At 35.8% G+C, this 27,500-nt stretch overlaps 1 pseudogene; it reads left to right on the top strand.

Moving 5' to 3' along the window:
- Positions 1-27,500, top strand: part of LOC145243795 (histone-lysine N-methyltransferase SETMAR pseudogene) — a 58,524-nt pseudogene that overhangs the window by 14,664 nt on the left and 16,360 nt on the right.

Here is a 27,500-nt window from a genome sequence, read left to right as displayed (position 1 = left end):
CAAATTTCAACGATTTGACCTTTGAGAACGCTACCAAACTCCTCCGACAATTTTGAGTCTAAACACTTGAAATTTTAGATATAGGTTCCTTGGACATGGATCTAACTTAATAACTTGATTTGAGCCCAAAACAATAAATTTTAAGGGCTATAAGTTATAAGTTTATAGAGGTCAAAGTTAAAAAAAATTTACCGCTTTTTTTTTTGCTCAACATACATCTCCAAATAGCACCGATGCTAGTATATATATAACTTAATCAACGTTTTGTCCCGTGTGGTTGGTTTGGTTTAGGGCGTATCAACAATCTAGAGGTTATAAATAGTCACGAAATGAAACCTGATACGTAGCTAAATTAATTTTATATTTTTATTCTGTATAGCTATACATCTCTAAAAGTGAAAATGTCTGTGCGCGCGCGTGTGTGTGTGTGTGTGTGTGTGTGTGTGTGTGTGTGTGTGTGTGTGTGTGTGTGTACACACTTCCCTGACAACTAACTCTGTCAATTTTCACTCTACTAACTCGAGATTTTACATAAAACGTTTTGAGGGTTGGGAAAATCTTTTTAATCGGTTTTCGACCAGAAATTTGGCTTTTAAGAGGTCAAAGTGCAACGATTTGATCTTTGAGAACTCTAACAAACTCCTCCGCTAATTTTTGGTCTAAACGCTTGAATATAGATATAAGTTATTCTAACATGGATCTAACTTAATAATTTGAGTGGATCCCAAAACGATAAATGTTAAGAGGTTATAATTGGGGTTCAAGTTTAATAAAAATTTACCTCTGCGGTCTCTACCAAATTACTCAGCCCATTTTTGGTCTAAACATTTTAAATTTTACAGAAAGTGCATTCAGACTTAGGGCAAGCTTTTAGTCGTTTTTCTTTTTTGCTGCAAATTTGACTGCCAAGGGGTCAAAGTTCAAAAGATTTTACGTTGGCGGTCTCTAGCAAACTATTCAGCCAATTTTTTGTCTAAACATTTTAAATTTTACATAAAGGGTATTCAGACATGCGGCAAGCTTTTTATTCAGTTTTCGCAGGAATATATATATATATATATATATATATATATATATATATACATATTACATAATATTTTACACTTAATATATTATTACTTGCATCTAGATGGTTAAGTGGCATATCTGTGATGCTATATTTTGGTATGTTTTCCCTTCGCCAGGTGTATGTTTTATTTTCAAACGTGGATTCTCTTGTAGACAAAGCGACTTTTATATATTTTACATGTAGTTAAGTTCACATTGTTTATATTCCTTAACATTTTAATAGTAAAGAAGCAAAGTAAACCCCTCTTCCCTTAATCGTGTCTATTTTCATATTCTTTTGTGCTAGTTTGCTGAATTCACTTATTATGATGCTTATTGTTTCGCCTCTTTGTCCACAGAGTCTGCATTTGCTGCTTTCTTGATGCATCCATTGATATTTTTTATTTCTTTTTTTCTCCTTTTATTTTTCTGTTTCATTTTTCACGTTTTTTTTTCTGTATTTCATAGGATCATGTGTTCAATTCCATTTTATTAAACGTTTGATCTTTTAAAAGAAAGAACTTATATCGCCTGACCAGGTCTTCTGTTATTCATAACTATGACCGAAATATTGTCATAATTGTGTAGTGATATTAAACAATATTTATTAAAAAATAGTACACCTTCCTCTATTTACTATTGATCTGTTCATATTAAAATATTAATTAATTAATTTTTACAATTTTAGAATTAAATTTTCATGCACATAATTTTATAATCACATTATTATTATTATTATTATTATTATTATTATTATTATTAATAATAATAATAATGATATTATAGGCACTTTATTATTTATTATCATAGGCACTTATTATTATTATTATTATTATTATTATTATTATTATTGTTATATTATTATAGACACCTTATTATTATTATTATCATTATTATTATTATCATTATTATTATTATTATTATTATTATTATTATTATAGGCATTTTGTTATTATTAATATTATCATAGGCACTTTATTATTTATTATTATAGGCACTTTATTATAATTATTATTATTATTATTATTAATATTACAGGCACTTTATTATTATTATTATTATTATTATTATTATTATTATTATTATAGGCACTTTATTATTTATTATCATAGGCACTTATTATTATTTTTATTATTATTATTATTGTTGTTGTTATTGTTATTATATTATTATAGACACCTTATTATTATTATTATTATTATTATTATTATTATTACTATCATAGGCACGTTATTATTATTATTATTTTTATTATTGTTATTATAGGCACTTTATTATTATCATTATTATTATTATTATTATTATTATAGGCACTTATTATTAATATTATTATTATAGGCACTTTATTATTATTATAGACACCTTATTATTATTATTATAGACACTTAATTATTATTATTAGTAGTAGTAGTAGTAGTAGTAGTAGTAGGATGAGGAGGAGGAGGAGGAGGAGAAGGAGGATTCTATTTATATCCTTCTACAAGCATATTTTCACAGTCTCATATCCTTTATATTAATTCCATTCATATCTTGCAATTTTATTAATTTACTTAATTTCTTACTGACCTTTTTATAGTCGATGCATTCAATCCTTCCTTTAAATAAATAAATGCACTTAAGTTGGATGTAACTAAGCTTACTTTGAGAGGACGCATCTTATTGCAAACAACGCCCCCACCTCTCCCAAACCGCATGGATTTTTAACGTGTCAAACTCCATGTGACATGTTTTCAACGACTAACATCTATATCTACCTCTAGTCCTCAAGTTAGCGCTACAATATTAACTGCTTTTTTCTCTCCTAATTTCTTGTCCCTCTCTTTCTCTCGCCTACCTCTACCTTCAAAGTTTTACCCATACTACGCCCTTCTTTTCCACACTTGAATCTGCATCGCTCATGGCATCGTTATATGTCTATGTTTGTGTCTATCTGTTACACCTCGTCATTGTAAAAATTATTTTGAAATACGCATTGAACAGAGCTTCATGTAAGTTACTTTAACCTCTTATCTATTGGTGTCGTTTTTGTTAATCAAACTTTGCAATATTGAATTAATATCCATAATAGGTTTACTGCTCATGTTTACATAATGTAGCATTGAGGAGCCATTTTGACCTATCATATAAGCAAACTCATTTAACCTACAATATATAGGCGAGAGATTTCAATTTAGTATATGGGCTGGTTCATTCAACCTAGCATATTGGCAGATTCTTTCAATTTTAAATATGAGTGAACTCTTTCAATATGGGCGGACGATTTCAACCAATAATATGGGCAGGTTCTTTCAATCTGCTAAATGGGCGGACCATTTCAACCAATCATATAGGAAGTGTGTTTTCATCGAGATCTATGGACTCTCTCAAACTACCACTCACTCCTTATTAATCACTTTTTAAAGGACCAATATATTTCTGCCACCAATTAACGCCCCGCCCCTTTTCTTGTTTCTTCCTTCTCTTGTTTTTAACATTTCTCTCTTTTTACGTTCCATTTTCATGCTTTCTCACTCTCTCTCTCTTTCTCTCCCTCCTACCTATGTCTATTGTCTCTCCTTCCTCTCCCCATTTTCGACCAATTTACTTATTACTTTCATCTCTTCGCCTTTCCCTTTCTTTCTACATTATTTTTTCTCCTCCCCCTCACACGCCTCCTCCTTCACTGTCACTTCTTCTTCTTCTCTTGGTTTTATCTCCACCCTCTACTCCTATTCGATATCTTTCTCCTCTTTTACCTTTCTTTGTCCTTTTACTTATCACTCGGCACAATCATGTCACAATATGACACAATCACGTTGGCACACCGGTTCTCGAAGTGAAGCAACGTTAAGCCTGGCCAGTACCAGATGGGTGACCATTTGGGAAGGCGAGGCGCTGTATGTATCGCAAGGTAAAAATTCCAGGTTGAAAAACTGATGCGGTTTATCCTTCTCTCAAGGGTAGATGGGCCTCTTTTAAGCCGTGGTAGGCAACTCATCTAGTGATGGCGTCACAATAAAACAAAATACCCTTGATAGCCCTGGCGAAGCATCAAGTATACAGCTCCCGACAAGGTTTGAATTACACTACAAACTCGTGTAGTGAGTTCGATCTCGGCTGCGGATGCATGTTACGTTTTTTTTTTTTTTTTTTTTTTGTTGTTGTTTTTTTACCTATCGATCTCTGTCCATTTCTTCCCGCTGTCTCTGTCACTGTGCTCTCTCTCTCTCTCTCTCTCTCTCTCTCTCTCGCTCTCGCGCGCGCGCATTTATTGGTTTCCTATTTCTCGGTTGATATCATTTTAAAAGCAAATTAGCGCCTCTTTTCAATCTCGCCTTGTTTCGGCCTCATTTTCAAACATCAACCGATTTCTACGAATACATAACCGGTTCAGCATGTTTATACTATGCTTTGATTTCTTCCTGTATCGACTAAGCACTCGTGTATAAGTCGCCATTTAAAAGACCTCTCTACCACTATTCTTTTGTATATACTGATAAAACTATAACTAACGGAAGTTTATATCTTTTCGCCGCCAAAGCTCTGATTCCCACTTCGCCCAAAGTGAAATGAATGGCACCCTTCCTTGGCAAGCTTCTAAGACTGGCCTTCAGTCCTGAAATGGAAGATTTACATTAAATTCGTTGCGAAGGTCGGCGGGAAAAACGGCTGGATCACTCTATCGCTCCAGAAGCTATCTCAGTCCCGACACAATCTTCTACCTGTATGAGGGCCAAATTCGTCCTAAGAGTACTCTTTCCATATTTGGAGAAGGGCTGTTCAATGATCTCTTTCCTGCTTTGACGGGGTACAAAAACCAGGTTCGAAATCTAGTGGAAAATGTCCTCTTCCTGCTACCTCTTTCTCACAGAAGTAAGATTGCGAATCTACCTCTGCTCTATCGCTATTTTCCTGGCAGGTGCTCGGCTGAGCTTCAATTTATAGTCCCTTCCTGAAAAACATTCACGGCAAACACTCGCCTACTTATAAACACCGCCAACAATTGTCCTTACTTTATATCTGTATATAAAACTAAACAAAAATCCCACGAGCAAAACTTCTTTCCTGTAACTGTCTGTGTGTGGAAAACAATACAACGGGACTGCTTCCCAACTTACTTCAACATACTACAACATAGTCGTTTTCAAGTCCAATGTATACAAGTTCTTGTTAGGGGCTTCCTCATAAATAATCAATCTCTACTCAATTTTCAGCATTGCTGATTATCACAGCGTCTTCTAATTAACTTTTATCCTCGAGTAACGTCTGGGCCTTGATAAGCAGTAACGTTCTGGTAAAAAAAATAAAGGAAAAACGTGTTAACGGACCCTTTCAACCTAGCATATGACTGTTTCAGTTTTTCATATGGACGGACGTGCTTATTTCTCATATTTTTTTTATCATCTTATCATTTTGTTAAAGGTGGGGATGGGACATCCTATCGGATGCCAGATATTCACCCGGTATCTCACACATTCCAACCGAGAGATCTTTTTAAATTTCTAACCATCCCGTTAAGTGCAATTGTTTGAATCTCTCTTACACTTGGTTCACTGGGTATATGTGACAGGTACTTTTTAAAGTTATTTTTTATGAGTCCAGTTGCTCATATAATTACTGGACTGATAAAAATCTTCCTAAATTTCCAATTTCTTCTCATGGCATACATAAGACCTTTATATGTCGTTATCTTCTCCTTTTCAACTCTATTTAATCCAGCATCATTAGGGACACGAACTTCTACTAAGGTTACTTCTTTCTACTTCTCCTCACATACCACTATGTTGGCTCCGTTTTCTAGATACATGGCTGTAGAAGTTCTATTGTCATAGTGGAAACATATTTCAAACTGTTATTTCTGGTCTATGAACAAAGTTTCTTTCACAAGACTTTCACAAGAAACACCCCTCCAGCAGAAAACACTATCACTAATTTCCCTCACTCTTTATCTGTGCCTAAACCTAAACGTAGATTCCATGAACAAAGCTTCTTTCTTAGAACTGCACACCTGTGGAATTGTCTTCTGCTTGCCTGCTTTCCAGCTGACTACAATATGGTTGTCTTCAAGTCCAATGTAAACAAGTTCTTGATGAGCCGTTCCACCTAAGTTTACCGAATTTCCATTACTAACGATTACTATATTGTCCAATTAACTACTGTGCACTCTTTAATCCTTATCCTCGAGTGGCATCTGAGCCTTGATAAGTGGTGATGTCTATGTAAAAATAAAGAACTTGCTGCTGGATTCCGTATTCAATTTTTTACAGATGGTCCAGTGAATATCATGTGACTCACACTCTCTACTTCTGTGTAGCAGAGCTTGCCCTTGTTATTGCTGAGACCACTCATCCTCTTAGAGTATGGCATAAAAGTCTACTTCACAAGATCGATAGCTATAGAGTAGCTGGAAGTCCTTTCAATTACTAAATCCTTTCTAAGCTTATAAGAGTAGTCGTTGATGGGCAGAAATCAGAAAATTATAGAATTAACGCTGGCGTCCCTCAAAGTTCCATCCTGGGACAAACTCTTTTGATGATCCTTATCAATAATCTCCCTAATCACATTCTTAGATCATCCGTAAGCATTTATGCAGACGATACCATACTATATGGGAACACTTCAAAGTCCGACAATAACCAAGATCTTTCTGATTCTCTCTCTTCTGATACTGAGAACATGGTGCAAGAGGGGGGGAAAGGTGGCTGGCTAATTTTAATGCATCGGAAACCAAACTTCTCTCCTTTAATCATAACTGCTCTGACACCCATCTGTCCCCAATCGAAATGAATGGATCTCGTTTTGAAGAAGCCCCATATCTTGACAAACTTCTGTGACTGGCTTTCACTTCTGATCTGAAATGGAACACATATATCAAATATGTTGCCAAGATCGTGGAAACATAATTGGATCACTCTACCACTCCAGTAGGTATTTCACTGTCGATGCAATCTATCTATATAAGAGCCAGTTACGCCCTAAAATGAAGTATTGTTGCCACATCTGGACAGGAGCTGCTCGGCACGATCTACCCTGCCTTTATAGAGTTCAAAACCGGTTTCGAAACCTAGTAGGTGATGCCCTTTTCTCTTCCCTGCAACCTCTTTCCCACAGAAGAGACATTGCCAGCCTGTCTCTGCTCTATCGTTATTTTCATGGCAAGTGCTCGACTGAACTCCAATCTATGGTTCCCCTGATTATCAAACTCGACTAGCTACAACCACTATATACGATTTCCCCCATTCTGGACATGTGTCTAAATCTAAACGCAGATTTCATGAGCAAAACTTTTTTTTTCCAAGAACTACCAACCTATGAAATACTGTTTCGCTGGACTGCTTCCCGATTGAATACAACATGGACGCCTTCAAATCCAATGTAAACAATTCCTTGTTGACTGTCCCCATAAATAATTAAATTCTACCCAATTTACACCATTAATATACTACCAACTTACATTCAATAACCCTTATCCTTGAGTGCTCTTCGGGGCTTGATAAGTGGTGACGCCCAAGTAAAAAAAAAGCATTGGCCATAAAGTTTTAATCTTGGGCAGCTATTATAATTCTCTTTTGATAACAGTAGATCGATCCTCGTTTGAGTCTCAATTTATTTCTTACTGTGTCTCTGTATTTATTTCATAGGGGATGCTTAAAGCCTCTATGTTCGCTTTTGTCAAACGCGCAGTAACCGACAATCCACTTAATTGTGTATAGACTTTTGAGATGTAATTCCAACCTTATTTTTATTTGTATGTGTGTGTGTGTGTGTAATTGTGTCACCTGTATGTGTGTGTTTCAAATTATGTGTGTGTATGTTTTGTTATTGCTGTATTGGATAACAAATTACATTAAACTAAGTTGAAAGACGAAACCAACGAGAAATTCGAACAAGAAGCGATGACCTTTGACATCGGAATATTTAATATTCGTTTCTAAACAAGTTTTGACAAATCTTTCTTCTTGTCACTCTTTATATCTACGTGTGTCAATCTCTATTAGTCTCTCTTTTAATCTCTCTCTGTATCTACTCTCTCTCCCTCTCTCTTTCTTTTCTCCTTTCTCTTTCTCCCTCTTTCTCTCTCTCTCTCTCTACTTCTCCTCCTCTCTCTTTCTCTACTTCCTCTCTTTTTTTGTCTCTGCCTCTCGCCTTGTTTCTTTATCTCTACTCTCTGTCTCTGTCCCTTTCTTTTTCTCTACCATTCATTTCTGTCTCTACTCTCTCTCCCTTTCTTTCTATTTCTCTTTCCTAGCATTTATGTCTCTCTCACACACACACACACACACACTCTCTCTCTCTCTCTCTCTCTCTCTTTCTCTCCTCCTCTTTCTCTCTCTCTCTCTCTTTCTCTCTCTCTTTTTCTCCTCCTATCTCTTTCTCTACTTCCTCTCTTTTTTCTCTCTGTCTCTCTCTGTCTCTACTTTCTCTCTCTTCTCTCTCTCCTTCCCTCTCTTTGTCTCTACCATTTCTTTGTCTCTTTGTCTCTCTCACTTCTGTCTTTTATCTCTTCCTCTCTTTGTCTCTCTCTCTCTCTCTTTCTGTATATCTCTTTCTCTTTCTCTCCTTTTCTCTCTCTGTCTCCCGCCTTGTCTGTCTGTTTCTCTCTATCTCTCTCAGATTATCTGTCTCTATTCTTTCGCTATCTCTGCTGTCTCTCTCTTTCTCTCTTTGACAATACCCTATATTTCCTTCTCTCTTTGTCTCTATCACTTTGCCTCTGTCTCTATACTCTCTCTGTCTATTTTTCTCTCTCTCTCTCTCTCTCCGACTCTGCCCTTTTTTCTTTCTCTCTGTGTTTTCCCCCCTCCATCTGTCCCTACTCTCTCTCTCTCTCTCTCTCTCTCTCTCTCTCTCTCTTTATCTCTCTGTCTCTCTTTGACTCTACTCGTTTTAACTCCCCCCCCCTCTCTCTCTCTCTCTCTCTCTCTCTCTCTCTTCCACTCTCTGTTTTTTCCTTTCTCTACTCTCCCCGTTTCTCTCATCCCATTTCTCTCTGCTTCTACCCTGTTTCTCTTTCTCTCTCTCTCTTTTTTCTCTCTCTCTCTCTCTATCTCCCCTCTCTCTCTCTCTCTCTAATCTCTCTTTTTCTCTCTCTATCTCTCTCCCTCTCTCTCTTTCTCTCTGTGACACACTCTCAACCAGTATCACATGCACTTATCATGTTCTGTTATCTCTACTCATGCGCACTGACATGATCATTCTTATAACAGTTTTCTAAGCCTTACTACTTCCATACAAACCCATGACAACTGGTGTTTTGTTTATGACGTCATTAGCAGGAAATTACTTTACAAGGCTAACGGACTCTTTCTATTCGGTTTGGTTTTTCATCAGTTCCTTTCTCTTGGATTGATTGCATTCACCATAGCTGAAGAGCTTCATCTATCCCTGTATGGTGAAGCTCTTTAAAATCTGAAGGGATGGATAACAGGTGCTACACCTTGCCTAAGGGTGACCTGGAACTGTGCACACCAGGAGCTTTCCTCTCACTGAGGTACTATGCATAACTGCTTACCTGAATAAATACAGCACCTAGTATTCTCCAATGGTCACCCATATGGTACTGGACAAACTTTACATTGCTTAACTTCTGTATTCTAATGGAAATCGATATGTCAACATGATTATGCTATATGACCCAAATGGTAGTAGCTTCCTTCAGTCTTGACAGACTATGGATACTCACTGTAAGGGTGTCTGAGCATAGAAATTTTGTGGCAAGGGTTACGCAATTTCCAACCACAGCTCTCCTGAGTCGATATTGTTGAATACCAGTGGCAAGTGGAGGTTCAGGACGACTGGGAACAATGCCGAGATAAGCGGAGAGCATATACAACGCCTAGATATTCCCCAAATGGTCACCCATCTAGCACTATCCGGGTTCAACGTTGTATAACTTCGGTGATCTGACGTGATTATGCCGCATCACACACACACACACACACACACACACACACACACACACACACACTTTCGATGTCACATATACAAATACACACTTGCAGGCACTTGTCATTCTTGCTCTTCTCTACTCGTCCCCACAACCTAATGCTGTATCTTGCTAATTTATATCTAAAATAACTCCACCCCTCCCAGATAAGATTTCATATCATAAATATATTTTCCTACTGTACACAAATAATCCGTCAGTTTAGATCTGAAAGGCCCAGCTGTCTATGAGAATCACAGAAATCCAACTGACCACGTTCGCCGGAATATCGAGATCTCACTTTGACCAAAAATTCAAGATTATCAACTGTTTATCTATGAACATAAAAAAATTGACTGACCACGAGGTCCTTCATTTTGGTATAAACATTACTTTTGGAAAATCTCAAGTGGGTCATAATCACGAATGAAATTTTGTATCCAATGCACATTTCTTGAATGGAATTTCTTTTACTTTATTCTCTCATTGCAGTCCTGTCGTCAAGTTCGGTGGCGTGATAATAGCTTTTTTTTACCCTCGTTCGTTATTCCGAAGAATTAATATATATATATATATATATATATATATATATATATATATATATATATATATATATATATATATGAGAGAGAAAGAGGGAGGGAGAGAGAGAGAGAGAGAGAGAGAGAGAGAGAGAGAATTCTGAATTATGTACAACTTGTCTGGGTGCCCGGCGTTGCCTGGGTGTTTGGAGGTGTGTGTTAAGCAAAACAAAAAGTGGCAGTAGGCGAGCAGGCTCGAACCTGTACTGCGAAGGAGGAAAAAGAACGTAAAAAAATACGTGACGTGTTTGCTGTTGCGTCCATCGCCAATCGGAAGTATATTAAGGCTAGACAATCGAAAAGAGGGGATGACTTTCGAAAATATCGGCGAAAAAAGTACCCCCCCTGTAGAAAAGGGCTCATGTGAGGGTGAAGGAATTAATGTTTTTAGCCAATTTTTCGATATTTGTCGTCCGAAAAGGCGTGCTTCAAAACGATACAAATCTCGTGAAAATCCGTCACTTCTGTCAAAAGTTTTAGGCATACATACATATATACATACATGTACATGATGATTGCCCCTTCTGCTTGTGCGGTGATAAAACTTCTTAAATACACGTGTGATATTAGGCTGTATAAGGATGTTAACTTTGTTTAAAATTGGGTTATTCTTTCTTTAATCAGATTTTTTCGATTATTGATTTTCAATACTTATCGGAGGCATTTCGATACAAAACATACCTAAGAACATTCCCGTACACATAAAATACATAAATGTAAAATTGCAAAATATCACCTCAGCAGTTTCGGAGTCGATAAGGAATGAACTTACAAACACACAGAGACAAAGTGTATTTCATATATAAGTAGAGATATAATTAAAGATTCCTCGACAACACTGGGTAAGGTCGGTTACCCCCACCCCGACATATATATTCCGCATTTTCAGTTTCTCGTGAATAAGTGTGTGTTCAGTTCCCACACTGACATCAAACTGTGCATTTATTGTCTTTATAGACACACGACATGAGATTCTTTATTTCGCTTATCTACTTTGGGGTTCTGACTTGCTTATTCCTCCCACACATCTCATCATCCCGCACAAACTCTCTGACTTCCTTGAATCTCTTATGCCACTCAATATCTTATGCTCAATTCCTGCAAGATGGTCTAAAAGCAGTCTGAAGCATTCCACACATTTCTGTTGCATTTTTTCTAAGTTATAGCAATAACATACCGAATTTTATAGAGTCTACAACCATTTAAAATGCCTTAGCAAAAAATGTCTAGAAACTTATTGAAGACACCAAATATGATTACCAACATACATAATCAGATGAAAAAGCTCAATAAACAAAATATGGAATAGAACCTATTATCTTTACAATTATATAAATGCAACTTTATCTCTCGGTGTGTGTTTGTCAGTTTGTTCCTTATAGACTCCGAAACGGCTGAACAGATATTCTTTAAAATTTACAGAACTTAGTGTATGAGTCTGGGAGTGATATTAATTAAGTTTTGTCTCAGAATACCCTGATAATTACCGGGAATCGATAATAGAAGCCGCTATTTTTATTTATCTATCATCGGTAATGCCATTTTTCCATGGCGTTGCTTAGCAACAATGATAGAACAACGGGCCGGAAAAATTCTACTGTGGGTAAGTTTATAGCATTTTTTTTTTTTTTTTTTTTTTGCGTGACGTGATTTGTAGGTTCAAATTCAGCAAGGACATATCTTAAAAAAAAATTTTCATTAACTGCAAAGAATTTTATAAAATTTGAAAATTTACGTGTTTTTTTTTTTGTTTGTTTTTTCGCATGACGTAGTTTGTGGGTTCAAACGCTGCACGTAAATTTCTTAATGTTTTTTTTTTTTTCGATAACTGGGAAGAAATTTATATAAATTAATTTTATAAAAGAAACAACAAGTTCTCTAGAGTGCAATGTAGAATAACACATTTTGGACTAAGTTATTGCATGGAGGCACGTGAAGCTTCCTCCCCGGGCGATTTCACGAATTTCGATGACAATAAAAATACAGAAGTGTGAATTATTGGTTAAAATTTACGAGCGGAGTTTGAACCTACAGACCACGTCATGCAAAAAAAAAAAGAAAAAAAAAACACTCTACCAACTTAGCCACAGTAGAATTTTCACGGCCCGTTGTATATCATCGTTGCTTAGCAACGGCATGAAAAAAATAGGTTTACCGATGATATATAAATATAAATAAACGGTTTCGATTATCGGTAATTATCGAAGGTATTCTGAGATAAAGCTTAACTAAGATCATTCCCAAATTTATACACTAATGTTCTGTAAAGTTTAAAGAAAATCTGTTCAGCCGTTTCGGATTTTATAAGGAACGAACTTACACACACAGAGACAAAGTTGCATTAATATGATTGTAGAGACAAGAATTCTGCATTAATGAAAATATAATATTTACGTGCATTTTATGACCGAGCAATTAGTATTGAAATATTAGTAAATAAAGATATATTACATGAAACCGTTTGAATGTATGAAGAGGCTTAATTCTCAAGCGTACAAAAAACACAAACCAAACAAAACCATAATGGTGTATTATGGTCTGGCAAACACTTGTTAATGATGTCGAGGTGTTAACAATGGCAGTACATGATATGTTGGGGCAATAATCACCTCGACAATATTTTTTGTGGAGACAGCAGAAAGTTTGTTGACATCAAATATCTCCATAACCATCATTTATTCAACCCCAGTATAGATGTACGGGTGACTTCTTCCAGTTTCTTTCAAGGAATGGTACATAATTGCTAGCAAGGGGCAGACAATATACACGGTCATTTTTTTATGCCTCAAATAAAGAGATAGTTTCGTTCTTTCCCTGGCGCCATTGTTGGAGGCGCGTGTAGCCATACCGAGATGCACTCGAGCAACTAGTATATATGGATTAGAGACGAGTCGATAGTCTAGTCCCATCACGGTAATACATTCAGGCGGTTGCCCAATAAGTTCGTGGGTTACATATTCCTTAATCAGTCACCTGTCTTTGGACTTTTGGTCAAGATCAAAGTGTAGTATCTGTTATTCAGATGCTGCACTTTCATTTCTGGTTCTCTTTCGGTGGAGGATCAGTCCTTCATGACTGAGACAAGTTTTTTTTTATTTTTGTACCTTTTCTCCACGTTAAAAAACGACCCTGGTGTCTAACTCTGTCCCGTGGGGAGGCATTGTAAATAGGTACATATTCCTTATTCAATATATATATATATATATATATATATATATATATATATATGGGGCACTATACATATATATATCGATTGATTCATCTATCTATCTATCTCTCTATCTATCTATCTATATATCCATCTATTTATCTATCTATCTCCATACGTGTATAAGTATCTGTATAGTTTTAGCTATCCAAAGATCGTCATATTTACCATAAATTCCTCCCCTCCCCTTATCCCCTTCCTCGCCCGCAATACCCGTTTCTTAGCAACAGCTGCATTGCAATCCTCCGTTGCATTTTATTTCCATGTGCACCATTGCCCCAGTTCTCATGGCAACCACCCGGGTTTAGATCTCCTTTCGAAACAGGATTCGGTCGATAGAGGATGGCGGGCGAAATTTCATAAAACAATTACACAGCTGGAGATGACGATTCTCCCGTCAGCATTTTTTTTCTACCTGTTATGAACTAACATACCCTTAATAAATAAATAAAAAAAAATAATTGGCCAATATCTCTATACCCTCTAATTGCTTTCTTTCTTTCTATCTATCTATCTATCTATCTATCAATCTATTTGTGTGTATATATATATACTAGCAACAGTACTCGTCGTTGACTGGATTCAAAAACAGCCTACAGAAAATGGACTCTGATTTATGAAAATATGAGAGGTTATGAAAAGGAAGCGTTGTAAAGAGATAGCTTCGAATTTGTGGGTATCAAAACCAATCCTTTAAATGGCTTAGGGCTCCCTGTAGCAACTTGTCATGACTCTGCTCTTAAATAAGGATACGAAAATTAGGCGATATATTAATATTTAAATGGGATTTTCCGTAACCACAACAAAGGTAGATGTTTCTCGCATGCCTTTCTAGCTAGGGATTTCCCCTTCCTTCCTTCTCTTCAAAAAAATGCTCCATTGCCAAAAGTGTGCTTATTCATAAAGTCTGAAGAAATGCTGGTTTTTTAAATTTTCAAACGACATAATGCTTGAAATTGTCGAACTGGACATGGAAACAATTGTAACGTAAATTGAAATACAATTTTTGTTGCCACCAACACCTTGTTTTGAAGTCTTGTTTTTGCTTACACAGTATATTAATGCTCAATTATAAAATTTGATAATTTTGTAGCTTACTCTTGAAGTCAACCATTTTTGGCTTAAAACTCATTGGTATATGAAAATTTACTGAATTTCACGAACTCAGTATAATTACATATAAGTCTATATATATATATATATATATATATATATATATTATATATATATATATATATATTATATATATATATATATATATATATATATATATATATATATATATTGACGTTATTCTCGCGTTGCCTACACACAGTTCAAACATTTCAAAATACAACCGCTAAAGACAACGCGCGGCTCTTTACAAACAGACTACTTTCTCCAAATTTATAGCATGGAAAGGAAGAAGAAAAGGAAAAAATAGACAAAACACCACACTGAAGATGAAGTATACCTCTGAAATATATTTGTGATAAATTTAGAACAAATAAAATATTTGTTTATTTTCCTTATATTACGTTGTATTTGGCTTTCAAACGCACTTGATGCGTATTTTAATTTATTCAAATTAAAACAACGTTTCTATATGAACTCTCATCCTTGATATATATATATATATATATATATATACATATATATATATATATATGTATACATACATATATATATATATGAGAAAGAAAATTAAAACTGTAAGTTGAAACTTATAATCAAAAGTTATTGTTCGACTGAATACTCCCCCCCAAACTCCTTATTCCGCGGCGTTTCAAAGAATACTATTCTAACTATTCTTCTCATCAGAGGACATAAAGAAATCAGCAAATTATATTTTTAGCAATGCTAGAATTTGCTGGTTATAGCATTAAGTGAGACAGCAATTTATTATAATCATAAATTGCCAAGAAAAAACAGGTGAAAAAATGTTGGATATGTAAAAAAAAAACAAAAAAAAAACGCGCATAATATTTTAGTTTGTATGAAGATTCTCTCAAGGTAATCCGAAAGGCGAAAATAATTCTTCAGAGAGAATGAAGTCCAAAATTAGGTCCAGTGTAATGTTAATAGGTCGGTTGGAAAATTTTCAAAGCATAGAAATTGTTTTTTTTTTTTTTTTTTTTCGGACAGTGCAGTAGTCCAAAGAGAAGTTAATCTCCAGTCAGGTGTGATCCAGAAATAAAAAGGACATAAAAATAGCATGTAATTTTTCATCGCTGGCTTAAGTAAAAAAAATTGATTAGATTAAAGTTTACCATTGCGTGTATCAGGTAAACACTACATCCTTTTGATTTCATTACTCTCTCTCTCTCTCGCTCTCTCTCTCTCTCTCTCTCTCTCTCTCTCTATATATATATATATATATATATATATATATATATATATGAGCAAACAGTTAATAAAATATGTTAAAAAAACACTTTGAAATGAGTTAAAAACATATTTAATCTGAAAAGGAAACACTAGATAAATGGATAGTCCTTAATCCGCGGAGTTTCGAAGAAATACTTTCCTTCTCATCAGAGGGTAGGAATTAGCAAAATGCGGGATCGGATTTTGCATGCAGAAGTATTTGATGAAACAACAAGTAAGTCAAAGATCTTACTTGAAAACAAAAAAAAAAGCAGAGGGAATACGGTGAAGAAAAAGGTGATTACACATGAATGGATAGTCTGGTGGAAGATAAATAATCCAGTGACGGTAAAATCCAAATATATAACTTCAGGAATGTTAAAAGAATTTCCATTTGTACAACTAAAATCCAAAGAATTATATATATATATATATATATATATATATATATATATATATATATATATATATATATATATGTATATTTAACTACTTTATTTACTCACATAAAATTAATATACGAAAGTATAGATTTATGCGTAAACTTTAAGTATTTACTTCAAAAGTGCTCAATACGTAGGTAGAGCTAGTTAGTAATTTATAAAATATATATGGCGATTAAGCTACACTGAATATTCTGCGTTTCATCCACTATAGGATTCGTCAGGCTTATGCGCGAATTCTGTGGTTGTTTCTCGTTTTTATATATGTTGAGGATTTTAGTTAGCCAATCAGCTTTCTAGTATCCACCGCACCCCTTCCTATCAGCCAATGGGCATGCATTTTATCGAACAAAGGATCTGTTTTAGAACTAGGTTAGTGGTTTAAGGCAGACGATTTTCCTCCTTTCTTTCTTTTTTTTAATATATATAAATATACATATGTGTACACACATACATGCACATATACATATATATATACATATATGTGTGATCGTTTATGTATATTCATGTTTATTTAATTTATTTATTTGTTCGTTTTCTATTGTTTTTTTAGTTTTAAAGCTATTTTGTATCGCTATCCTATAGTAAGTTTTATTTTGTGAACACAGTTGTTTGCTATTATTTTAACAAAAACAATAGAAAACAAATAAATTAAATAAACATGAATATACATAAAAGATCACACATACATATATATATATATGTATGTATGTATGTATGTATGTATGTGTGCATGTATGTGCGTACATATATGTATATTTATATATATAAAAAAGGAGGAAAATCGTCTGCCTTAAACCACTTAACTAGTTCTAAAACAGATCCTTTGTTCGATAAAATGCATGCCCATTGGCTGATAGGAAGGGGCGCGGTGGATACTAGAAAGCTGATTGGCTAACTAAAATCCTCAACATATATAAAAACGAGAAACAACTACAGAATTCGCGCATAAGCCTGACTAATCCTATAGTGGATGAAACGCAGAATATTCAGTGTAGCTTAATCGCCATATATATTTTATAAATTACTATATATATATATATATATATATATATATATATATATATATATATGTGTGTGTGTGTGTGTGTGTGTGTGTGTGTGTGTGTGTGTATAATTATTTTTCATACCTACAGACACTAGTGTTCCACTCTTTCAGCAATTATCAGTGTTAGTAGTCACGATTACTGCCGGTCGGCAGATTTGAACTCGGCCAGAAACCCATCTCTGACTCTATTAACTAGGAACAAAGACCCCAGGCAGAATTATTACTAAAGTAAGAGATAACTTTTATATGTTAATTAATTAATTAATTAATTAATTTCTATTTTGTGACTACCTGACACAATACACTTAAAAATGATATTTTAATTCATACAGATTGCATATGTATTATTATAGAATCAATCCTCTATTGAATATTATATATTGCGAAGAATAATTTGCACGGTGGACTAATTTGCAAAAAAAAAAAAAAGAAAAAAAATAATAATGATAATGTGGTTCATTAAATTCGGTCTGTGTTTGTTTACAATATCACGTCAGCTGATATTTGGATTTGACTATCTTAAAAACGGTCTTTCTTCTCTTATAGATATAAATTCTTTTTATCTATAGATAAAAATTCTTTTTATCTTTAAGAAAGGAAAGACTATCTTTAAGATCGGATTTTTTCGATTTTCGATACTGATCGGATGAATTTCTGTACAAAACCTATCTAAGAACTCTGTCAGACATATAAACTAGCTTTCTGTGAAATTTTCAAAATATAGGCACAACCGTTTCGGAACCTATGTGGAAGGAACTCAAGCACAAATACAAAATCACTTTTATATAAGAGTTAAAGAATTAAAGATTTTGAACATTGTTTCAATTCTCTGTAGAATATGATCCTTAAACAAAAGATGAAATAAATCTCAAATAACTGGATTTGTATCTATATCTTGTGGATCGATCGATAAAGGTGTTCGATTACTAACTTCAGTTATACCGGTTCACGCGCGTCATATTTTCAACTTTGCTTTCGTTTCTTGCTGATGGCACACAGTTCCGTTTTTTCTTTACGACCGGGCAATGCCGCCTCCCCCGCCGTACTCGCTATCACAAAACACCACCCCGTTCCCGTTGTCACATCTTTTTACGACCGGGTAACTCCGGGTGTCCCCTTAGTTTTGTATAAATTCATGTTGCGTACGCGTTCGTATTTTTGAAATTCTCACGGACGAAGCTTTCATTAAATAATACTCTTAAGTCGACCACACGAATGTAACCTTCTTGAACTTTTAACGATCACACGTTTGTCAACCCCAGACCCTTCCAGCCTACCTGAATAGAAGTCAGAAATTAAATGAAGGTAAAAATAATAATAGTGTTGATCAGTATCGATCATTGTGTGACCCATCTAAAACGTAAGAAGTTTGTCGTTGAAAATCGCTGATTCGCTAAGCGAACGGTAAACGCCTGTTTAGAAAACCGATTTAATGCATAGAAATATTTTTGTTTCTGATAGTCCGAAAGGACCCGTGGCGCAGTGGTTAGTGTACTTGGTAAAATCAATTGTAAAAAGTGATCTTCTCCGGAAGCTTGAACGTTCATTCCTCGTTGTGGGCGACCAAAAATACAATTGCGAATTACTTAGAACCTCTATCCAGTCATGGCTGACGGAACAAGAGCATACTTACCCCATGAAGTAAATAAAAGGTTCCGTTCAAAATTCCGTCCAAATTCCCGAATTCGACAGAAACATTCCCGAGTTCAACAAGATACACGTGGAGAAGGTCGTAGTTTACATCGACCGAGACGTTGTGAAAATCACATTCAAGATGAGAACAGTAGTCCGATAAATCTAAATAATAGAATATTTTTTAAATAAAAAATCGCTTTTGACAGGGAAGGAAGCCATTTGATATAAAGCTCTTAAAAATACCACTTCAACGTCAAAAAACTAGCCAGAGGGATAGATGGATTGCCCAACCGAAAATTTAGCAATTATTTCCCTTTGTCAGAAACAACGCGTATGGAATGTAAGGAGTAAAGCAGAAAATAAGAAAAATGAGAGTCGAAAGTAAACGAAAGGGTTTCTAAGGCTGATGAAAACTTTATTTGTCGTTCTCCAAGGCAATATATTAGGTGCCATAAATAAGTTTCCAAACTTTTTGTAAAGACATTTAAAATTATTGGAGACTCTTGAAAATTCACTATGTTATTGCTATATGAGGTGACCGACCAATTTTTATGATTTCAGGTTCAAAGGAACAGCTATAGCAGGAATTGGAATACATCCTACTAAAGCCTGATTGTCACAGCTGGTGAATTTCAAAAATGCAATCTGGACGTGAAGACACGTCAGAAGAACGATATGCAATGAAATTCTATTTTAAACTTAGAAAAATGTCAGAAAATTGTATGGAATGCATGAGTTTTTGAGTGGCATAAGAGATTCAAGAAAGGCAGGGAGTCTGTAAGCGATTATGAGAAGTGTGGGAGAAATAAGGTAATCAGAACACTTAAGTTGATTGGCCAAATACAGAATTTCATGGATAAGGAGCGTCGTGTGTTTATAGGGGCAATAAGAGCACAGTTTGATTTCAGTGCGGGAACTGTACACATAATTATTCACGACGATGCTGAAGAATTGCGCAAAGTTTTTTTCCCCCAAGAGTGCAGTCCACAACTCCATCCTTTTCACAGACTATTTGACCAAGATGGGTATCAAGACAGTCCCTCGCCCTCCTTATCGTCCGGACCTTGCTCCTTTTGACTTGTGGTTATTCCCTTATTTCAGGGAAAAATTTAAAGACTGACGTCATAAAAGAATTGAAGAGATAAAAGAGGGTTTGATGAAGATAATTGGCATGCTCACACAAGAGGACTTCCATGGAACCTTCCAGAAGTTGTTGGAATGGTACAACAAGTGCATTGCAGCCGGAGGAGATTACTTCGAACGGGACTAGAGTTTCATATGCTTACACCAAAACAATTCGGAAATAGAAAGGAAGACCTCCATTCTGCAGTGTAATCGGGTCAAAAATGGATGATAACATTCAATGCTACCAAAGCTAAGCTTATTTCCTTTTTTTTTTTTTACACAGTGATCACCACTTATCAAGGCCCGGAAGCCACTCAGGGATAAGGGTTATTGCAAGTACATTACGTTAGTGTGGAGATTTGATGAAGTGTTTAATTAAGGGGGCGGTTCATTAGGAATTTGTTAACATTGGACTTGAAGACATCAAAGTTGTAGTCCAGAGGGAAGCAGGCAGACGGAACAGAGTTCCACAGGCGTGCAGTTCTAAGAAAGAAGATAATAATAACTACAAGAAACCTTCTCAACTACCGATAGCCATGGCTAATGATACATTACTTTAAAGTACTTCATTCAAACTCCCTCGCATAACGTTCACAGGGAACGAAAGTTGGAAAAGATACATTGAGGGCATTGCCAAGGCTTCTGCAAAGAAGGTGGGCTCTCTCTACCCTGCTAGAAAGTTATTTACGCCTGGAAGTATCCTGTACTTTTACAAGGTTACCATTCGTCCATGTATGGAATATTGTTGCCACATTTGGGCTGGTGCGTTTGCTACTTGCCTCTCGCTCTTAGAGCGGGGCTAAAAGAGAGTCTCAAACATAATAGGTCCCACACAGTCAGTCAGGCTTCAACCTCTGTCCCATCGACGAAATGTTGCATCCCTCTGCCTGTTTTACAATTATTTTCATGGTAAGCGCTCCAACAACTCACAAGCTCTTATACCCCACCACACATAAATGCCCCCGACAAATCCGACCGGCAGCAAAATCCCACTCCTGCACAGTAGAGATCCCAAGATGCCGAAAGCTTTCTACTCTCACAGTTTCTTCTCTAGGACTACTAGACTTTGGAATTGCCATCCGAGTTCCTGCTTCCCTGATTGTACTGACATGCAGAAGTTCAAGTGTAATGCAAACATGCATCTTGCTGCTCAACTCCCTACATAGTATCCCCACAAATTATGTCCCACATAGTAGCCCTCTACATCAAAGTTGCACTGTGCCTTGTTTAGGGGTGGAGATGCAAAAAAAATACAGTTGAAGAGAATTATTAACTGTGCCGAATTTTTATTGCTTACATATCAGCACGTCACCAAAAGTCTAGCTGTTCATTACGCGTTGAAGTTAGAGCTCTCTGGCTAATAGGTTAAAATCTAGGAAGAGTCACGGTCAGAATCAGTCATCCTCTGGTCATTTCTACCAACACGCATTAGCGCAGGACTGCAACATTACTTTTGCGCAATTCCTTTGCAAGTTATGAGCCAAATTATCTTCGGCTTTGCATGCAACCACTTAAGCCTTGCTGTTCTCGATGTAGTAGTAAACGTTTGCCATTAATGGGAAGTCTGTTATTAATGAGAAGAGTATAAGGCAGACTAGAAAGTCATGAGGCACAATCTTTCTGAGTTTTATACAGAAATCAGGTTCGCCAAACAAACAAACAAACAAACAAACAGCACTAGTTATTTTGTCGTGAAAGCTCTGAAATGATACGAAACTACTCCAACTGAGAAAATGACCAAAAATAAAAATAACAAAGAAAATCACAATACCACACAATTCCACACAAACATAAAACAGAACAAGAACAAAGCAGCTCCCAATAAATAAACAAACAAAATAAAACAATGCATCATATAAATAAAAAACAGCTCCACACAACCATGAAACAGTAATGCAACAATCCAAAAACAAAAGCAAAAATAAAAACAACAAAAAAACGCAAAAACATAAAAGATAAACAAAAAAACGTGAACATATTTTGTGCAGCTGAATCAACGTGATGCGAAAGACATTTGTTCGAATTTAAGAACTCAGCTAAAAAACAATGACAATAATAATACACAAAGAACAATAAGAAAATTGTATATCGCAATATCTTAGCTAGAGTAATATAATTATTAGTTTCTCGTGCGAATGTCATCAAAATCATTCAAGAAAGTCGAAACAAGACTTGTCTGTCTGTGCCAGAAGGTTAAATGGGGCAAAAAGCATGCGAACGCAAGACGGGTAGTGAGAGGAATTTAAATAACATGAAAGTGACGTCATTGAATAAGCTCCCCCCTTTTGTGTGGAGCACTTTGGTTAAACTATACCGCCTACTGCTTACTAGTAAGGCAAAAGATCTTTGTAAATAAATGAAGAGAGCACTTGACAACTACCGCCTACTGCTTATTAGTAAGGCAAAAGCCCTTTGTAACTAAATGAAGGGAGCACTTTACAACTACTGCTACTGCTTATTAGTAAGGCAAAAGCCCTTTGTAAATAAATGAAGGGAGCACTTTACAACTACTGCTACTGCTCATTAGTAAGGCAAAAGCCTTTGTAAATAAATGAAGGAAGCACTTGCCAACTACCGCCTACTGCTTATAAGTAAGGCAAAAGCCCTTTGTAAATAACTGAAAGGGCACACTTGACAAATACTGCTACTGCTTATTAGTAAGGCAACCCCCCTTTGTAAATAAATGAAGGGAACACTTGACAACTACTGCTACTGCTTATGAGTAAGGCAAAAGCCCTTTGTAAATAAATGAAGCGAGCACTTGACAACTACTGCTACTGCTTATTAGTAAGGCAAAAGCCCTTTGTAAATAAATGAAGGGAGCACTTGACAACTACCGCCAACTGCTTATTAGTAAGGAAAAAACCCTTTGTAAATAAATGAAGGGAACACTTGACAAATACTGCTACTGCTTATAATTAAGGCAAAAGCCCTTTGTAAATAAATGAAGGGAGCACTTGACAAACTCTGCTACTGCTTATTAGTAAGGCAAAAGATCTTTGTAAATAAATGACGGGAGTACTTGGCAACTACAGCTTCTGCTTACTAGTAAGGCAAAAGCCCTTCGTAAATGGAGGGAGCACTTGACAACTACTGCTACTGCTTACCAGTAAGGCAAAAGCCCTTAGAAAATAAATGAAGGGAACACTTGACAACTACTGCTACTGCTTACCAGTAAGGCAAAAGCCTTTGTAAATAAATGAAGGGAACACTTGACAACTACTACTACGGCTTACTACTTAGGCAAAAGACATTTGTAAATAAATGAAGGGAGCACTTGAAAAATACTGCTACTGCTTACTAGTAAGGCAAAAGCCCTTTGTAAATAAATGAAGGGAGCACTTGAGAACTACTTCTACTGCTTACTAGTAAGGAAAAAGCCCTTTGTAAATAAATGAAGGGGCACTTGTAAACTACTGCTAATGCTTATTAGTAAGGCAAAAGCCCTTTGTTTATAAATTAAGGGAGCACTTAACAACTACTGCTACTGCTTATTAGTAAGGCAAAAGTCATTTGTAAATAAATGAAGGGAGCACTGGACAACTACTGCTACTGCTTACTAGTAAGGCAAAGGCCCTTTGTAAATAAATGAAGGGAGCACTTGGAAACTACTGCTCCTGTTACTAGTAAGGCAAAAACCCTTCGTACATAAATGAAGGGAGTACTTGACAACTACTGCCACTGCTTACTAATCAGGCAAAAGCCCTTTGTAAATGAAGGGAGCATTTGACAACTACAGCTACTGCTTATTAGTAAGGTAAAAACCCTTTCCAAATAAATGAACGGAGCACTTGATAATTACTGCTACTGCTTACTAGTAAGGCAAAAGCCCTTTGTAAGTAAATGAAGGGAGCACTCTACAACTACCGCATACCTGTTACTAGTAAGGCAAAAGTATTTTGTAAATTAATGAAGGGAGCACTTTACAACTACTGCTACTCTTACTTGTAAGGCAAAAGCCCTTTGTAAATAAATGAAGGGAGCACTTGACAACAACCTTCTACTGCTTACTAGTAAGGCAAAGGCTCTTTGTAAATAAATGAAGGGAGCACTTGACAACTACCGCCTACTGCTTACTAGTAAGGCAACAGCCCTTAGTAAATAAATGAAGGGAGCACTTGACAATTACTGCTACTGCTTATTGGTAAGGCAAAGGCCCTTTGCAAATAAATGAAGGGAGCACTTTACAAGTACTGCTACTGTTACTAGTAAGGCAAAAGCCCTTTGTAAATAAATGAAGAGAGTACTTGACAACAACTGCTACTGCTTACTAGTAAGGCAAACGCCCTTCGTAAATAAATTAAGGGAGCACTTTACAACTATTGCTACTGCTTACTAGTAAGGCAAAAGCCCTTTGTAAATAAATGAAGGGAGCACTTGACAACTACTGCTACTCTTACTAGTAAGGCAAAATCCCTTCGTAAATAAATGAAGGGAGTACTTGGCAACTACTGCTACTGCTTACTAGTAAGGCAAAAGCCCTTCGTAAATGAAGTGAGCACTTGACAACGACTGCTACTGCTTATTAGTAAGGCAAAAGCCGTTTGTAAATAAATGAAGGGATCACTTGACAACTACCGTCTACTGCTTACTAGTAAGGCAAAAGTCCTTTGTAAATAATTGACGAGAGCACTTTACAACTACTGCTACTGTTACTAGTAAGGCAAAAGCCCTTTGTAAAAAAATAAGGTTGCACTTGTAAACTACTGCTACTGTTACTAGTAAGGCAAAAGCCCTTTGTAAATACATTAAGGGATCACTTGACAACTACTGCTACTGTTACTAGTAAAGCAAAAGCCGTTTGTAAATAAATGAAGGGAGCACTTGAGAACGTCTGCTACTGCTTACTAGTAAGGCAAACCCCCTTTCTAAATAAATGAAAGGAATACTTGAGAACAACTGCTACTGCTTACTAATAAGGCAAAAGCCCTTAGTAAATAAATGAAGGGAGCACTGTACAACAACTGCTACTGCTTACTAGTAAGGCAAAAGCCCTTTGTAAATAAATGAAGGCAGCACTTGACAACTACTGTTACTGCTTATAAGTAAGGCAAAAGCTCTTAGTAAATAAATGAAGGGAGAATTTTACAAAAATATAGGCCGACCCCCCCCCCCCAAAAAAAAAACAGAGTATATTCAATTATTTTTCTGAGCATTTTACCGTCAACGGAGAAAAAAAAGGGCCAAAGAATCGAGTGCTTTGATGTGATGTTTTGAATATAATAAACTAGTTGTGACCAAAGTTTCAGTTCAATCGGACAAAACACTAAGAAACGGGGCCTAATTAGAGTGGGGGGCGTGGTTTTTGGTCACCCTGTATAAGTTTAATTTTTTATATTAGGTTGAAAAAAGGTTCTTGCGGTATTTTTTTATTTTGATTTGAAATAATGTATTTTCAAATAAGTTTTTCTTATAATTCTTTTTAATTTATATATCATTTTAAAGAGTGTATTTTGCTCTATTTAATCGTTTAATTTACAATCGTTGTAAAACAATTATCTTCTTTTCAGAATGTTGAATACAAGATGGAATAAAAGCAAATTCGCACAATTTTCTCATTTCAATTCAAGCTAGGCCGAAACGCTGCTGAAACAGCTCTTTATATCACCCAAGCGTTTGGCCAGGAACCACTATTGAGCATACAGCACAATGGTGGTTTAAAAAATTTCCTGGTGGCGACGATAGTCTTGAAGATGAGCGTAGTGGTCAGCCATCGGATTTGGCCTTCAGGACAAGATCAAAGTGTAGTATCTGTTCTTCAGATGCTGCATTTCAATTTCTTGTTCTCTGTCAGTGGAGGAGAAATCCTTCACGACTGAGACAATTTTTATTTTTGTTCCTTTTTTCCACGTCTAACTCTGTCCCGTGGGGAGGCATTGTAAATAGGAACAATGATGAATTAAGAGCCTCAGTCGAAGTAAATCTATGCAAAACTGTTCGAGAACTTGCTTCTGAACTAGACGTGACGTATACAACGATTTACAACCACGTGAGAGTGATTGAAAAGACAAAAAACTTGATAAATATTTGCGTCACGAATTGAACTACAACCAAAAGAAACGCCCTTATGAAGTGTCATCTTCTCTTCTTTTACGCAACAAGAACGACCCGTTTCTCGACCGGGTTGTTACTTGCAGTGAAAAGTGGGTTCTATCTGAGAACCAACGACGTTCAGCTCCACGACACTTCCCGAAGCCGGAGTTGCACCAAAAAATCCTGCTTACTGTTTGTTGGTCCGTGATCGGTCTTATCCATTACAGTTTTTGAAAATCAGGCAAAACCATTACGGTGGATAAGTACTGTCAGCAAATGGATGAAATGCATCAGAAACTTCGATAAGAACACCCAGCATTAGTCAACAGAAAAGGTCCAATTCTCTTCCACGACAATGGCCAACCGAACGTTACTAAACCTACCCTGCAGAAGTTGAACGAATTGGATTACGAAACTCTGCCTCATCCGCCATGCTCTCAATACCTCTCACCTAGCGATTACTACTTCAAGCATCTGGACAACTTTCTCCATGTAAAATGCTTCAAAAACCTAAGCGATACAAAAAAAAAACGCTATCATCAGAATGCTAAAGATTTACGTTATTGGCATGAATACACTTGTTTTTGTGTTGGCAAACGTGTGTTGATTCTGATGGTGCTTATTTCAATCATTAAATTTCTGTTTGAATCGAAATATGTTCATCTGAATTTAAAAGTGAAAAACCGCAATAACTTTCTTGTCAACTTGATATATGGGTTAATCGGAAGGTAGTATATAACTTCCTTTTCCTGTCCTCTGCATATGCTTCTGTCTAGAAGCCTTCTATTTTTTGGCCCCGTCAAAATATCTGTCCCGACGTTTTTTTTTTGTTTTTTTTTTTTACACAGTGATCACCACTTATCAAGGCCCGAAAGCCACTCAGGGATAAGGGTTATAAACGTTAATATATTTTCGTTGCTAAATCTTTTTTTTCTTTTATTTCTCTTTCTTCCCCCCCCCCCACCTATAATTCTTTATTTCCTTATTACTCTATTTTTCTATCTTTCCCTGTTCCTTGTCGTTTCTTCTTTTTCTTTTTCTTTTCTTTTTCTTTTTTTCTTTTCTTTTTCTTTTCCTTTTTCTTTTTTCCTTTTTCTTTTTCTTTTTCTTTTCTTTTCCTTTGCTTTTC

This window comes from Euprymna scolopes, chromosome 22 (genome assembly GCF_053919585.1).
Source record: "Euprymna scolopes isolate OS-2025 chromosome 22, ASM5391958v1, whole genome shotgun sequence".
In the NCBI taxonomy this organism is placed as follows: Eukaryota; Metazoa; Mollusca; class Cephalopoda; order Sepiida; family Sepiolidae; genus Euprymna; species Euprymna scolopes.
The sequence above is the reverse complement of the archived record's forward strand: the minus strand, read 5'-3'. Positions and strand labels throughout refer to the sequence as shown.